General features: G+C 40.2%; 1 long non-coding RNA gene across 1 annotated transcript; it reads right to left on the bottom strand.

Moving 5' to 3' along the window:
• Positions 1-1,057: 1,057 nt before the first annotated feature.
• LOC310733699 lies at positions 1,058-5,994 on the bottom strand. The gene is made up of 3 exons (XR_014535865.1): positions 5,940-5,994; positions 4,241-4,334; positions 1,058-4,010 (listed from the first exon to the last, which is right to left on the bottom strand). It is a non-coding gene; the product is annotated as an uncharacterized lncRNA (long non-coding RNA).
• Positions 5,995-16,216: the final 10,222 nt, after the last annotated feature.

Consider the following 16,216-nt stretch of genomic DNA (forward strand, 5'->3'; position numbering starts at 1 on the left):
TTTTGAACATCTCATTCCACATTGAGTGATCTTTTACTCTTATAAAAAGCTCCACTCTTCTGGGAAGATGTCCCACTAGATCTTGGAGTTTGTCTGTGAAGATTCATCCATAATCATCTACTGATATTGGGTAGGTGAGGAGCCATCAGTCAGTGTGAAATATCCACCCAGAAGGTTTTTAAAAGATGTTGAGGATCAGATCTTCCACTCCATCCCATGTAAAACAAACTCATTTAGTGACATCTCAAAGGTGTTCAGTACATTCATTTGGCAGAAACCTTTATCCAGAGCAGCTGTGAGTGAAGGGCCTTGCTCAAAGATTGGTGGTGCTGGGATTAGAACTTAAAACCTCCTGATCCAGAGTCCAACGCTTTAACCACTGAGTTACCACCTCCCACCACCTTATTCCTACAGACGATATCGCAGGCCACTGAAGATCTTCCACTCCAACCCATGTAAAGCAGATCTTCATGGAGCTGGCGTTGTGCACAGACGCATTGTCATGGGTTTGAGACTCCCAGTTATTATTAATTAAAGGGAATATTTCATGCTCCTGCATCCACAGACGTCCTGTACAATTGTGCGTCTCCATCTTCATGGTAACTGTTTGGTGAAGAACCACATACGGCTGTAAACATCAGGTGTCCCAGGACTTTTGTAGATGTTTAATGGGTTTCATATGAACAAAGCTCCAATGAGTACAAGAAACAAAAAGCACATTAAGGGAAATGATGTAACCAACCGAGCAATGCCTTTAAGACTCTCGCTTCCTTCTCAGCATCGCTCTTTTCACAGCGACACAAACAGGCTCTGAGTGAAAGGCTAATTTAGAGCTTTATCACGGCGCCAGATTCACACGACCCGGTTTGTGTGCCGAAATCGGGACGAGGCCTGGCTCCAGATTCTCACACACACACGCACACACACACACACACACACACACACACACACACACACACACACACACACACTCTTAAAAAGTGAAAAGATGTGATGCACTGCAGCGTGTGAGCAGAGGTCTGGGAAACCCTGAGTCACTGCTTGTATTATTGATTTGTTTTTTGTTTTTGGTGCATAAACAGGCTTTAATGCAGTCATCAGCCAAAACCTGAGAACAGAATGTATTCATCAGGTTCCAACAGCGGTGACGTTACAAAAATAACGTTCTTGCAAGGTTTTGAAAACATGTGATGTAATGATGGTTTTGCAGGTCGGCGTGATTAGGACATTGTTCATGCTACGTCCAAATATTCTGGAAAGTTCCTAGAAAATATACGGTACATGCGATACACACGATGTTTGCGAAACACCTCATTATCATGACACCTATTATTTTATTTATTATGGTTAATCTGGAACATCGGATTATCTGGTCCTGCCTGGATTCCTGTGTGTTTCTAGAAAAACATTAGAAAAAAAAATTCTAATGGTTGCCGCTACAAATATCATAACAAACAACTGTTAAACCATAAACAAACAGTTTCCATCATGTAGTGTGTTTTAAATTAATTTAGCAATCCTATGAAACCATTGTAGAAAATGTCTGGAATCTGGATGCTCAGTGGTCTCACCATGCTTATGGTCTCTACTGGTGTTCAACAGATACCAATTAAAGCATTTGGCATTTTCCAGAGCGACATACCTTTATCTTATTCATACTAAAAGTGAGAAGTTAAGGGGGTTAAGGGCCTTGCTCAGGGGCACCAGAGTGGCAGCTTGGGGAGGCTGGGATTTTAACTCACAACCTTCAGATCCAAAGTCCAATGCCTTCACCACTAAGGTACCACTTCCCTTAAAAGTAAACACATTTATGGCGTGTAGGCAGAAGCCTTTATTCAGAAAGACTGACAAATGAGCAATTGAGGGTTAAAGGGCCTTCCTCAAGGGCCAGCAGTGGTAGACCTGGGATTTGAACTTGTGACCTTCTGATCCAAATTCCTATGTCTTAATTACTGAGCTTGAACCCTTCTACATGTTGTTCTGTAGGTCATTAATGGTATCCATTAGGCAAACAATTCCTAGTAGTTAAGATCCATTAAAGGTTCCATAATCAACATTAAAATTCCCATTATACCCATTACCACCAGTACAGATGAGGGTATGTATTGCTATTTTTTGTTCATTAGAGCAACTGAGAATCGCTATAAGTAGTTTATGTTAGATGTTAGCAACAGGTCTCGTAAATTAAACATATAGCCAAAGCTACCCATACCCACAGCCACTGCTTTTTTCTGTCCTTGTATCAGTTTCTATATGAATTCAACTGCCAAAAGGGAAGGTGAGAACATCAACCCCAACTCCATGAAGATTTAGAGATCTCCTGCTATAGAACTCTGACCTCAACCTTGAACATAAAGGTTGTGACTTCATGTGACTGCACCCCAGACCTCCTCACCTCACCCACATCACTACCTGACTTTAATAACTGGACCAATGAATCTCCACAAATGTCCAAAACAATCTAGTGGAACTTCTTCCTAGAGGAGTGGAGCTTATTATAACAGTAAATGGTGATTAAATGTGGAATTGGAGGTTCAAATAGAAGCACATATCAACCTTATGGTCCACAAACTTTTAAAACGTTTATAAAAATAAATTGAAATTGTGTCTTGATTTTGAGTTAAGAAGCAGTTAATAAGTGTTTTTTTGAGGAACCTTTAACATGTTGAATGAATCTGGCAAATCAAACACAATCACAAACTAAAGAAAAGCACTATGGAGTGTTTTCTGTGTAAGTTTCACACATACTGTGTACAATTTAAATTTTCCTGCCAATTTTTTTTTTTTTATATTGTTTCCAGATCTTTCACAGTCTCTGTATAAAAAGACGTCAGGCTAATCATGCTAGCTGCAGTCTGTAGTTAATGCTAAGAGTTAGCAACAGTTCTGTGAGAAGATAAAATGCTGAATGTTTGTATTTGAATCAGGAAGTGTTCGGGGAATCTAAAGCATCCTGAGTGACACGGCCGAGAGGTGAACGAGTGCAGGGAAGAAACAGAGTTGGGAATTTTCTCAGGAAGAAGACAGAAACCAAACACCAACCACAACAACAATAAACCAAACCTGTCAGCATTATTATAGTGTCATCTCTCTCTCTCTCTCTCTCTCTCTCTCTCTCTCTCTCTCTCTCTCTCTCTCTCTCTCTACTGTCTCTCTCTTACTTCTTTCTCACCCCTCTCACTCTCATGTTTTCTCCTTTTTTCTTTCTCTCTGTCTTCCTTCTCCACTTTCTCTCACCCTCTCTCTCTCTCTCTCTCTCTCTCTCTCTCTCTCTCTCTCTCTCTTCTCACTCTCGTTCTTTCTCACCCCTCTTGCGCTCACTCTTTCTCCTCTCTGTCTCTTTCTCTCTTTCAGTCCCTTATTTCTCTTCTTTCTGTCTGTCTGTATCTGTCTTTCTGCCTTCCAGGGTCTTTTCTCTCACTTTTTCTATCTCTTTATCTCAACCACACACACACACACACACACACACACACACACACACACACACACACACACACACACACTTTCTATTTCCGCACAGCCAAAAACCGTGTTTCCGCGAAAGGGCGGATGTGTGAATGTTTTATGTGCTGATCGATCGTCCTTCCTAGAAAGACAGAAGACAGAAGGCAGAAGGCAGAAGGCTTTCAGCAGAATGATGCTTTGTGTTAAACCATTTCCTTCTGCTTTCTCACTGATATAACCTTCTGAGCTCAATGTGCTGACTGAACAAACCACTGAGGTCAAACACACATACACACACACACACACACACACACACACACACACACACACACACACACACAAACACACACACACACACACACACACTGCTATTGACTGATATCGAAGTCTTTATGTTTTTTTTTTTTTTTCATATATATACACACACACATCACACCATCCTGTGTAATGGAACCACTTTTCCATATTTTTGCTCCCCATCTGCTCATGTTGTGTCTAGCAGCTACACACTGTTGCTATGGGAACCATACACTCCAGTCTGGCGTGTACCAGCGTCTGTTGTTGACCTGAGAGGGATCACGTGGAGAAAAATCAAAGCGTGGGCTTTTTGCTCGAGTGCCTCGTGTCATAAAAATCAACTGCCATTAAATGGAGTAAACATCTGAGATGTTCTTTAGGAGATGTGTTATATAATTTATACGTAAAATAATAACACAATCCTTAATACCGCCTGACTATCACTCCCACTTAGTAGTTAAAAATAGCAGTGTGTTTATCAGCAAGGGATAAAACGTACCATGTTGAAGATGGGATTCCTTTTAAGCCTGGTTCCTCTCATGGTTTCTTCCTCGTACCACCGCGAGACGTTATATTGGGTGGAACATGGTGTGCTGTTAGAAGATAATTGTACAATGTCTTGAATGTGTATTGAATATATTCCTATAACAAAATATGTGGCTTTTTCTTGATTTAATGTACACAGTATTGCCAAAAGTATTGGGACACCTGACTTTTCCATCCATATGAGGTTCCTCCTCAAACTGTTCCCTTAAAGTCACACAATTGTATAAGACGTCTTTGGTTGTGAAAATTTCCCCTTCAGTTAAACTAGGAGACTCAAACCTGTTCCAGCATGATAATGCTCCTCTGCACAAAGCCAGCTCCATGAAGATCGGTTTTATATGGTAAACTCAAGATAGGGAAGATCTCCTGCATGGCTGTGAAGGCTGATGCACCTCAGTCCTCCTCATCTTCTCACCTACATCAGTACCTGACTTTACTAACTGGCTGAATGAATCTCAAGCTTATGGTCAGGTGTTCAAAAACCTTTTGTCCATAGAGTTAATACGTAACACGTTCGATCTGTGAGGATGCTCATGAGTTGAGCATGAATCTGGAATTTTTAAAAATCCACACCTGAGTGTTTTTTTCCCCGACACAAGATCAGGAGAAGCTTTATAATAATCCACGAGCTGGTGTGTTAGAACCAGGAAAACCCCAAACTACACACACAATCCATTTGCTGTTCAAGCAGATCGAGATCAAAGCGTTTGAAGCAGATAATGTGACAAGCTGTGTTTTTTGTTTGGTTTTGTGAATGAACACTGAATGACCTTTAAAAGGAACGAGAGCTGATCATCACGAGCTGCTAGAGGCATAGTAGCAGAAGAAGCGAGATCGCCCCAGGTGTGTGATTATAATCCTTCTGGATATTCATCCAGACCAGCCGGCGTTGGAAAGCAACAGAGAAAAATGTATTTATTTAGTACACTAGAACCTGGAGGTTAGGAAGATGCAGATCTGCTTTATGGAAGGGCAGAACCGGTGCACAATCATCTCACAATCTACACAAAAATACAAAAAACTGCTGCTTTACTCACAAGATCATATCATCCAGTGGTCAAATCCCAGCAGCACCAAGCTGCTAAAGATGGGCTTTATCCACAACTGCTCAGGTGTATGAGACGTAAATGAGATTTTCAGTAAAAGTTTCTACCAAAATGCCATAAATGTAAAATAAATAAAAAAAAAAAAAAAAAAAGTAATTTGTAATTTATTTATTTTTTAATCTTTGTGATTTTTTCTGATGATGTTTATTTACTCATTTTATTTAAATATTGTTCAATTTATTATTTATTATTATTTATTTTCAATCATTCTTTTTTCATATCTGATGCTTAAAAAGTGCTTTTTTAAGGCACTATATAAAATACAGATTATTTTATTATATTATAATTATTTCAATAAATCTTCTACCAGATACCAAAACATAAGCAACCCACCAGGTGGACCAACCATCTTCTCCAGCAGCCTCCTTGTTACCCGAATAAATAATTAGTATTTACGACATTTGGCAGATGTGTTTTTTCCAGACGTACAATGTAAATAAATGTTTGGGTTTTTCTGTCTTAATGCTGTCTAGTTTTCATAAAAATCTATCATTGGTATCTGTAATTTAGAAACCTGTTGTAAAAAAATTTCTTTACAATACTTACCAGCTAGCAAAGGTCTAGCGTGGCCTGCAGTTGGTCAGACCAAGCTGACTTTACCCCTGATTATAAAATTAAACACTGAAACTGGGCTGTCATGCAGGTGCTTTCACATTGTTTATTTGCATTTATTTTTTGAGTGAGGGATTAAGATCTGCTGTGACAGCTGTGAGATTTCTTGCTTATACAAGCTAATTAAAATACACTGGTGCACAAATATACTGCTTTATAGCTCCCCCTGCTGGCGGCTGCAAGCATGCCATGTCTCTGTTGACTCTCTGGCATTCTTTTTAGTTCTTCTGATCCGTTTAAACTCAGATTTAAGTGTGAACCGTAGAGCAGGCTGTAAGGGTTGAGGGAGTTTACACGTTTTCAGAACAACACGCTCTGACCCAGGTGACCTTCCGGCTGTTTCCGGCCAGGCGTTATGTTTAGAGCCTGTCAGACCAGCTATTGTTTGAGAAGTGTAGAAGGGCGACGTTAGAGGAAGCAGGCAATTTCTTTTTCCCGCAAAGCGACACGTGAAGTTCTTCTTTCTTGCAAAACGGAACCCCTAAATTTCACTTTCCCGTCACTGGCCTACGGCTTGCACACACTGGGTTTCCTGTTTTCAAAATGTTTCACATCACATGAGGCACCAAAGAGGGTCTTGGTGTAAGAATGAGGCCCCGGCAGTGGGGGGCCACGAGGGCGTGTGCTGATGCGTATTATCGGAAAGATGTTGAAATGTCAAAGCTGTTCTTTTTTTTTTTCTGTCCACACTAAAAACCAGAGGCCTGCCTGTAAAAAATGGAGAGACTGTAAACATGGGTGGAGAAGGTTGATTTCTGATAATGGTGTCACAAATCACAATCATAATTTGCCTAAATCGTAAATATTTTCTTGCAGAACAAAACACTAATACACTGTGATATTAAATGCAGGATTGTAATTTATTAGTGTGTGTGTGTGTGTGTGTGCGTGTGTGTGTGTGCTAGCATTTCTGTATACACCCAGGATCTGTGTTATAGCTTAGCATGTACTTCTAAACTTCAGATTTGTGAGGAACAGGGGAGTCAAAGAGCATTTAAACACAAAGAACTCAGAGGTCACTGATGTGAAACTTCCTGCGCAGGTCATGTCTCAGTCAGTGAATCATTGTAAGTGAGTTATAAATAGTTTGGACACACCTTCTCCTCCATTGTTTATTCTGTATTTTGATCCAACTTCTTCTTCTTCTTCTTCTTCCAGCTTCTCCCATTAGGGGGCGCCACAGTAGATCATCCGTCTCCATACCCCCCTGTCCTCTACATCTGCATCTTTCACCCCATCTACCTGCATGTCTTTCTTCACCACATCCATAAACCTCCTCCTTAGTCTCCCTCTTTTCCTCCTTCCTGGTGTCTCCATCCTCAGCATTCTCCTACTGATATACCCCATGTCCCTCCTCTGCACATGTCCAAACCATCTCAATCTCACCTCCCTCACCTTGTCTCCAAAACGTCCTACATGCGCTGTCCCTCTAATAAACTCATTTCAAAATTTTGATTATTTTCAACATTGTACATTAATAATGAAGGAACCCGTATGGAATTCTGGAGTAAACAAAACTCAGAACCCAGAGTATGTTTTATATTCGAGATATTTCCATTTTTCTGAAGCTTTGTTTCCAGGTGAGGAGGTGAGAAGGTGAGAAGCTGGGAAGGCCTGGGGTGCAGTTCACATATATCCCAAAGGTGTTTGAGTGTCAGAGCTCTATAACATTAGATCTTCCACTCCAAACCATGGAAAGCAGATCTTCAAAGTGCTGGCTTTGTGCACAGGGGCATCGTGATGCTGGAACACGTTTGTGAAGATGTCATGCTCCTGCATCCAAAGACGTCTGGAACAATTGTGTGCTTCTAACTTTGTTACAGTTTGGGGAGGAACTGCATGTGGGTTGGAAAATACTTTTAGTTATATATTGAATACACTGAATCAGTGATCCCCAATCTTTTTTGTTTTTTTGGTTGAATGTGGGACAATATTTTCCCGGACTGGTCTTTAATGTGTGGAGGATAAATACAACAAAATAAAATAATATGATATTTTGTAAATATAATAATAAACGTGAATCCACTGTGTTGTTGTTTGTTCATTTTTCTCTCTTGGGGGTTTGAATTTAGCAGTAATGTATTATGTGTTAGCGGCCGGAGCTCCTTTAAGAAGGTAGTGGATGGAGGTAAGTCATGTGACCGGAGCTCCTTTAAGAAGGTAGTGGATGGAGGTAAGTCATGTGACCGGAGCTCCTTCAAGAAGGTAGTGGCTGGAGGTAAGTCATGTGACCGGAGCTCCTTCAAGTAGGTAGTGGCTGGAGGTAAGTCATGTGACCGGAGCTCCTTTAAGAAGGTAGTGGCTGGAGTTAAGTCATGTGACCGGAGCTCCTTCAAGAAGGTAGTGGCTGGAGGTAAGTCATGTGACTGGAGCTCCTTTAAGAAGGTAGCGGATGGAGGTAAGTCATGTGAGTGGAGCTCCTTCAAGAAGGTAGTGGATGGAGGTAAGTCATGTGACCGGAGCTCCTTTAAGAAGGTAGTGGATGGAGGTAAGACGTGTGACCGGAGCTCCTTTAAGAAGGTAGTGGATGGAGGTAAGTCATGTGAGCGGAGCTCCTTTAAGAAGGTAGTGGATGGAGGTAAGACGTGTGAGCGGAGCTCCTTTAAGAAGGTAGTGGATGGAGGTAAGTCATGTGAAGGAGCTCCTTTAAGAAGGTAGTGGATGGAGGTAAGTCATGTGAAGGAGCTCCTTTAAGAAGGTAGTGGATGGAGGTAAGTCATGTGACCGGAGCTCCTTTAAGAAGGTAGTGGATGGAGGTAAGTCATGTGACATGAGGCATCATGACCTGCATCAACAGTGAGTCATAGACACATGTGGAGGAGAAAATCCGGTCATTTTCCACAATAAAACATCGTTCAGAATCAGATAATAAATAATATTCAGTTGCTTCTCATTTCTCAGGATCTGTTTCGTGATGTTTGTACACATCGCAGTTGACTAGTGACTGATTCAATCGACTGGATGTGATGTCAAAACACCTGAACATTCATATCAGGGCAAAAACCAAGCCATGAGGTCGCAGGAGTTCAGGAACTTGTGTGGAGGTTCTGAATACCTTCACTGTAAGTTTTTTTTTTTTTTTTTTTTTTTTTTTATAAACAGAAACAGTGAATCTTGTGTGAACCTTTTTTTTTCTCTAATGACCTCTTTTCTAAAGATTGCCACATGAATGTGCACAAAACGTGATCAAATCTGGGGATTTCGAGTACATTTGTAAAAAGGAAGCGGAAATTCTGTAATCGTCGCGTTCCATCACACCAAAACGTGAACATGAGAAGACAAGGCTTTATTAGTTATTTCCTCAGTATTTGCAAACCACAATGCAGTAGGAACGGTTTCATAATCTAAACCCAGCAGCAGCATAACACACAGCCACAGGGCTTTATAATGTACAGCAGTACAACAGGAAGTTCTGAAGAAACACCACAGGATTGTGCAATGAATTGTTTTTACATAACCAGCATGGTATTTATGCAAAATGAATTGATTTATTATGATTATTAGTAGTAGTATTATTATATTAAAGCGTTAAAGAAATGGGATATTTTGTTATGTAAAGAGAATAGAGCAGATTTAAGTGCAGATAAAGTTCAATACAGTGCAGAAGTATAAACAAAAACATGAGTAAAAAAACAGATTAAGAAATTATAGACCGTGGATCATAACAACAACCACAGAGGAAGACAAACGTGAGACAGAGAGAGTTGTTATTGTGAGAATTTATATCCATGTGGGTCAATCTCACGTATATCAAGGGGTGAGATGAAACTGGTACAGACAGACAGACAGACAGACAGACAGACAGACAGACAGACAGACAGATAGATAGATAGATATGCCTTTTATTTGTTTTAGTTTTTATTTATTTATTTATTTATTTTTTTTTTTTAAAAATATAATTATATTATATAATTTATTTATTTATTTATTTATTATATTATTTATTTATTTATTTATTATTGATATTCTTTTTCTTCTTCTTCTTTCGGCTGCTCCCATTAGGGGGCGCTACAGCGAATCATCCGTCTCCATCCCGCCCTGTTCTCTACATCTGCCTCTTTCACACCAACTACCTGCATGTCTTCCCTCACCACATCCATGAACCTCCTCCTTGGCCTTCCTCTTTTCCTCCTTCCTGGTGGCTCCATCCTCAGCATTCTTCTACCAATATAATTCATGTCCCTTCTCTGCACATGTCCAAACCATCTCAATCTCGCCTCCCTCACCTTGTCACCAAAACATCCTACATGCGCTGTCCCTCTAATAAACTCATTTCTTATCCTGTCCATCCTCGTCACTCCCAACGAACATCTCAACATCTTCAGCTCTGCTACCTCCAGCTCCACCTCCTGTCTTTTACTCAATGCCACTGTCTCTAATCCATACAACATCTCAGGTCTCACCACAGTCCTATAAACTTTCCCTTTCACTCTCACAGATACTCTTCTATCACAAATCACTCCTGTCACTTTTCTCCACCCACTCCACCCTGCCTGCACTCTTTTCTTCACTTCTCTAACACACTTTTCATTACTTTGCACTGTTGACCCCAGGTACCTGAACTCCTCCACTTTCTCCACCTCTTCTCCCTGCAACCGCACCCCTCCACTGCCCTCCCTCTCATTCACACACACATGTACTCTGTCTTACTCCTACTGACTTTCATTCCCCTTCTCTCCAGCGTGTACCTCCACCTCTCCAGGATCTTCTCAACCTGCTCCCTACTCTCACCACAAATAACAATATCATCCGCAAACATCATAGTCCAGGGAGACTTCTGTCTGAACTCGTTCGTCAACCTGTCCATCACCACTGCAAACAAGAAAGGGCTCAGGGCCGATCCTTGATGTAAGTCCAACCCTCACCCTGAACCAGTCTGTCGTTCCTACTGCACACTTTACTTCCGTCACACTGTCCTCATACATGTCCTGCACCACCCTCACATACTTCTCTGACACACCAGACTTCCTAATACAATACCACAACTCCTCTCTCCACTCTGTCGTACACTTTCTCTAAATCCACAAACACACAATGCAATTCCTTCTGTCCTTCTCTATACTTCTCTATCAACGTTCTCAAAGCAAATAAGGCGTCTGTGGTGCTCTTTCTCGGCATGAAACCATACTGTTGCTCACAGATGGTCACCTCTTCTCTCAGCCTGGCTTCCACTACTCTTTCCCATAACTTCATGGTGTGACTGATCAACTTAATTCCCCTGTAGTTACTGCAGGTCTGCACATCACCCTTATGCTTAAAGATCGGTACCAGCACACTCCTTCTCCATTCCTCAGGCATCCTCTCACCTTCCAGAATCCTGTTAAACAATCTGGTTAAAAACTCCACTGCCATCTCTCCTAAACATCTCCACGCTTCTACCGGTATGTCATCTGGTCCGAACGACTTTCCACTCTTCATCCTCTTGAACGCTGCTCTCACTTCCTCCTTACTGATCCTATCCACTTCCTGCTTCACCATCTCCACATCATCCAACCTTCTCTCTCTCTGATTTTCCTCATTCATCAGCTGCTCAAAATACTCCCTCCATCTTCTCAACACACTCTCCTCACTAGTCAACACATTTCCATCTCCATCCTTTACTGCTCTAACTTGCAGTACATCCTTCCCAGCTCGGTTCCTCTGCCTGGACAATCGGTATAAATCCTTTTCTCCTTTCTTAGTGTCCAACTTCTCCTACAGCTCCTCATATGCCTTTTCCTTGGCTTTCACCACATCCCTCTTCACCTGCTGCCGCATCTCCTTGTGCTCCTGCTTACTTTTCTCATCACTCTGTCGATCCCACTTCTGTTTTGCCAACCTCTTTCCCCTAATGCTCTCCTGCACTTCCTCATTCCACCACCACGTCTCCTTGTCTTGCTTTCTATTCCCAGATGTCACACCAAGTACTTTTCTAGCTGCCTCCCTCATCACTCCTGCAGTAGTTTCCCAATCACCCAACACCTCATGACCACCACCGAGCCCCTGTCTGACCTCGTCCCTAAACCTCACACTACACTCTTCCTCCTTCAGTTTTCACCATCTTATTCTTCGTTCAGTCCTCACTCTCCTTCTCTTCTTCTTCTTCACCTCCAAAACCATTATTATTGATATTATTGTTGCATATTTTATATTCAGTTGTCTGTCTGGATTTATGGACATCCAACATCACGCTACTGAACTGCCCACTACACCGCACAACGTTATATTTTATATTATAATATTTATAATAATATTTATATATTATATAATATTATATTAAATTTTAATGATATTATAAATAATATAAAACTTTTTCCGATTGCCACACTGCACTTATTCAGTGCTACCACTAGATGGCGATATAAACTCACTCCGCATACAGAGGCCTATCATATGATCCTGTGTCTGGGTTAAACTTCCGGTTTCATGATTCCTTTGTTTATGACAAATTGATTTATTGGACAAATAATCAACAGAAATGACTTCAATTGCTAAAAACTAAAATAAGAAATGGGGAGAATTAAATAATTGCTGTAAAGTTAATTAAATTGTGAATTCTGGTGCTGATGCATTTGGTTTAGCAAAAAAGTTTCTAAACAAGTGGTTCGACGTTTTAGACAGCTTGCAGCATTTTCTGTATCCCATGCACCTGCAGAATCATGTTCGTGATAACTGGGAGACGTTATGTGTATGGTGGAAGAGCATAAGCATTCTTAATGTGTTGTGACATTTAAAGGAATGTCTGTACTTTGGGGAATTTTTTTCTTCTTGCCAAGAAGAACGTAAAGTTCTCGAATATTATTTATTTATTATTAATTATTATGCTTGGCTTTGTTGGCTTAAAATTTTTTTAGAATTAACTTAAATTACTGTTGGAGATTTTCAGTATGTTTTCAGTATGTGAAATGAAATCGGCCTCGAGTGCAGCTGCTCAGATCATTTCCTCTCGCACACACTCGCTGAAAATGGTACAAGTGTGATGAGGGCCGAGCGATGAGCCATTAATCAGTGTCTCTTTTCAGGATTCGCAACCATGTTTAAATAAATAACATGTGCACTATGAACAGTGCAACAACATTCATAAGGCATGTATGTATACAATATGGACACTGAAATGTCAAACTGTTAAAGCAAAGAGGGAGTGACTTGAACTTATAGACCCAAACCTGTTCCAGCACGTGCACAAAGCCCTGCTCCATGAAGATCTCCTGCTGTAGAGCTCCAACCCTATTGAACATGAATGAATGTGAACACTGACTGCACCCCAGAACCTCCTCACCTTCTCACCTACATCACTACCTGACTTTACTAACAAACATATAGCTGAATGAATCTCCAAAAATCTCCACAAGCAAACTCCAAAATCCAGTAGAACATCTTCGAGGAAGAGTGGAGCTAATTATTAGAGCAAATGGAGACTAAATGTGGAATGTGATGTTTGCTATTTGCTATTTGCACACACACACATATATATATATATATATATACACACACACACACACACACACACACAGAGAGAGAGAGACTTTTTTTTTTTCAAAATAAAAAAATGAAAAAATTATTTTATATGAAATAAAATGTTCAGGGAAAACATGTAAATTTGAGCTCTTTAAATTTTTTTTTATTATTCTAAAATTAATATTTTGAGGTACAGTCAATTAAAATGCAAGTAATCAGAAAAAAAATCGCTTACTCATCAATAATGTACTTATTCTTGGTGTAAGTTATTTTAATACTTTAAATTTTTTATTATCATTTTTTATTTGTAATTTTACTGTAATAGTAACAAATTATTATCCGGAGGACGATTGTAATATCTCTGTAAAATGCTGTAGTTTTCAGTTGTTATTGTTGTAATTGTTATAAAATTCTCTGAAATCTCCATCAGACGAGTTTAGAAAGTGATTTGTGGACTTCAAACACATGCTGTTTATTAAACTTTAATTATGCTGCGGAACCTGATACTGAAAAGTTCACAAACAAGTTTAAGGTTCAGCAGCTACCAGAAGACCTCTCTCGTTCCTCTCTGATCAAGCCCACTTGGCACTTTGCTGCGTCCACTCCGTAACCCAACACTCGGCTACCACACACTCGGCTGGTGAGAGAGACAGTGAGACGGAGGCCGGAGATAGTGTGTAGATTGCATCTATACGTCTACTATGATCTTAACATGACGATCCTTCCTCATCATCCCGTTACACCATAGCTGACATTCTCACACTGCACTTCCTGGTTTGACTCTCCAACACACACACACACACACACACACACACACACACACACACACACACACACACACACACACACATATGCGTTTGTGGAGTTACTCTGAGACTTGGGTTACATGGTGAAAACAAGATTCTGCCTACAAATGAGTCATTTTTTAATCCTTGACGTGAGCCTGTTCGAACATCGAGCGCTTCGCTGTGGAGGCTCAATGCCTTATTTAGGCAGCATGAAAATCCATGCAACGACCCGGACTGAGACTGTGCTAATTTGTTTTCTCACCTTCTGCTTCTAATTGCAAAATCAGGTCCAGCTGGATAAAAAGAGCCCAGATGGTCATTAGGTCAGAAGACTGGCACACTCAGTATGCCAGTCTGTGCAGAGTGACAGAATGTGAGCTATACAGGGATATGCTGAGCTGCTGTTTGTCAACGGAAAAGTCTCGCACGAGGCTGAAAGACAAGGCGGAATCATCTGATCCCTTTGCGAGAAACTCATCACCTTTTTCATCCTAGTTTGGAAACACTTCTTCTCTCAAATCCCTGGTCATTAAGCCTACTATATTAAGCTCTTCTCTCTTCTCCCACCAAAAAATGTGTCCACAGAGGCAGGATGATGCCCTACACTGGCCATCTTTACCCCCAGCAGGTCAAGTCCACAACACAGAAGTAGAAGATTCAGTAGTGTAATAAAACCAATGTTGGGACACGGTGTAAAATGTAAATAAAAAAAGAATGCAATCATTTGCAAATCTCATAAAATCCATATTTTATACACAATAGAACACAGAAAACATATCAAATGTTAAAACTGAGGAAATTTACAATTTTACAGTAAAAAAAACTATATTTTTTTATCAGATTTCTGCAAGACGTCTCAAAAAACTTGCGACGGAGCAACAAAAGTCTGGGAAAAGTACGTTTTATTCTAATTATTCGGTTTTGTAACTAATGGTGTTAATTAACAGCAGGTCAGTGAGATGATTGGGGTATAAATACTGTATCTTTCAGAGTCTCTCAGAATTAAAGATGGGTGGAGCTTCATAAATCTTTGAAAGATCTTCAAACTGTGGAAGAATTTTTAAATAATGTTCCTCAACATCAAATTGCAAAACAGTTAAATATTGAATCATTTACAGAACGTAATATCATTCAAAGTTAAAAGAATCTGGAGAAATCTTTGTTCACGAGAGAAAAAAAAATCAGTGTTGGATGTTTGTGATCTTCGTGCCCTCGGACGGCATTTCTTTTAAAACACTCATGATTCTGTATTGGAAATCACTGCATGGGCTCATGAACACCTCCAGCAATCACTGTTTCCATGTCAACCACAAATGCAGGTCAAATCTGTGTCACGCAAAGAAGAAGGTATGCGTGAACATGATCTAGAAACACCACCATCCTCATCCAGCTTGCACATTTCAAAAGCTTCCATCAATATACAGGTTTTAGAGCAACAAATGCTTCCATCCAGAAAAAGTAATTTTTCAGGAAAGGCCTTGTATACCTGAGCGAGACAATGCTAACTGCATACTGCATCTATTACAATAGCAGGACTTCGTATTAGAACAGTCCGGGTGCTGAACTGACCTGCTTGCAGTCGAGACATGAAACAAAAAACACAACAAAGGAAACCCAGAACTGTTGAGCAGCTAAAATCCTGCGTCGGACACACATGGGACAACATTCCTCTCCCAAAACTTCAGGAACTGCTCTCCTCAGCTCCCCAACTTTATTGAGACCTGTTGCAGCCATTAAATTCCAAATTCCTTTTCTTTCCTTAAAATGTTTTGAGTTACATCTCTGGATACGTTTTTTATTGTGAATAGAATACGAATTTATGAGATTTGCAAATCATTGCATTTTTTTTTATTTTTTTTTACACAGTGTCCCCACTTTTTTTGACCTGGTGTTGCACATTATAGTATCAGTACTATTTAGAAGTATTTAGAAATGGTAGTAGTCTAGTCGTGTATTAGTAGAATTAGTAATGTAATAGTCCTATAA

The sequence above is a fragment of the Silurus aristotelis genome (genome assembly GCF_946808225.1).
Source record: "Silurus aristotelis genome assembly, chromosome: 11".
In the NCBI taxonomy this organism is placed as follows: domain Eukaryota; kingdom Metazoa; phylum Chordata; class Actinopteri; order Siluriformes; family Siluridae; genus Silurus; species Silurus aristotelis.